We start from the raw sequence: 1342 nt of genomic DNA on the forward strand, positions 1-1342 counted from the left end.
GAAAACAAAATAACTTACAAACGGCTGTTAACAACGACTGTACTTCGACTCTTATTATGCAAAGGACGCATCCTTTTTTTACTCCTTTCAGTTTGTCTTCAGGGGTTTCGTATTCTTTTTATTTGTTTATAGTATTATGTTACTTATTTTGCATAAAAAAAGTTGTATCGAAATCATGTTTGGCATGAGGGATAAAGATATTCTGTAACACGCAATACACAAATTCACACGGTAACATTACTGGTGTCGCAAAATTAGCGTCATGGCTTTTGAAATTTTATCCAAAAATAGGTATTTATGTATAATTATCAATTAAAACATTATTTATATATCGAATATCTTCACGTTTTGTTACCCTGATATTCATTATTTGTGAAATAACACAATACTTCACTAGTTTGGAAATAAAAAATCCCATTCTGGGGCTACCGCGTTTAAACAATTGAGCTACAGACCGAATCAGCGATCATACGAATTTCTCTGTGTTTGTTACAGATATCTGTGTTGGGTTTGAACGGTACCGAGGCTATACAGTGAGACAACAGACATTGATTCGAGGCCAGTGGGATAGAAGGAATTTTTCTTGAGCCCGTTCGTTATGCCCCCGGTTTGTTATGCCCCTTTGGTGTATATCCCCGTTTTTAACAAATTTTGGATTAACATTTATTTTATTCAATTTATTTATTTAACCTTCCAGTGGTCGCGCGCGGTCTCAGGGACCGCAATGACCTTATTTTAGTCATTTTACAAAAACTATAAACCATAGATGGTTGAGCGACCATGATATCCTCGAGGAGATGAGGTACTGCTCCTTAGTAGCCCTGTGACATTCGTCGCAAGCGCACAGGTGTCTCTATTTATGTTTGCGGTTTCAGATTCCGCGCACGACCGGTCGTGTTCCAAAAAAATTCATGGAATGAAATTGAAATCTGGGTGAGTATTTAATGTTATTTGTACTATATTATTTAATAAAATTAATGTTAATTGGTGTCTATCTATACAATTCAAATTTTGCTATTGGCGCTCTGATTAGCTTTACTATATATATCTCAATGTTTATTTGGAAGAGATCACTGTAAGCAATAAGTCCGCCTTTGTCCACATTCATTGCTGTCTATGCACTGTTTTTGTTCTTGTGTGTGAGCAATAAAGTGTATATCTATCTATCTACGTATATTACAAAATTACATTATTTTATGTAATATTATACAACTATTTATTATTACACTATTTGTTGTAGACAATGAGTTACGTTAAATCAGAACGGTTTGCAGAGGAGGCGGAAACAGAAGATGAACATGATTGTGATTATGTTAAACCATTAATACTGATAAGGAATATC

The 1342-nt window shown here is 34.6% G+C and overlaps 1 long non-coding RNA gene across 1 annotated transcript; it reads left to right on the forward strand.

Annotated features, from left to right (window-relative positions):
* The first annotated feature begins 697 nt into the window (after positions 1-697).
* Positions 698-1342, forward strand: LOC113227395. Its single transcript, XR_003310189.1, has 3 exons — positions 698-802; positions 876-933; positions 1241-1342. It is a non-coding gene; the product is annotated as an uncharacterized LOC113227395 (long non-coding RNA).

The sequence above is a fragment of the Hyposmocoma kahamanoa genome, unplaced genomic scaffold (assembly GCF_003589595.1).
Source record: "Hyposmocoma kahamanoa isolate Upper Pololo Valley unplaced genomic scaffold, ASM358959v1 210, whole genome shotgun sequence".
Lineage (NCBI taxonomy): Eukaryota > Metazoa > Arthropoda > Insecta > Lepidoptera > Cosmopterigidae > Hyposmocoma > Hyposmocoma kahamanoa.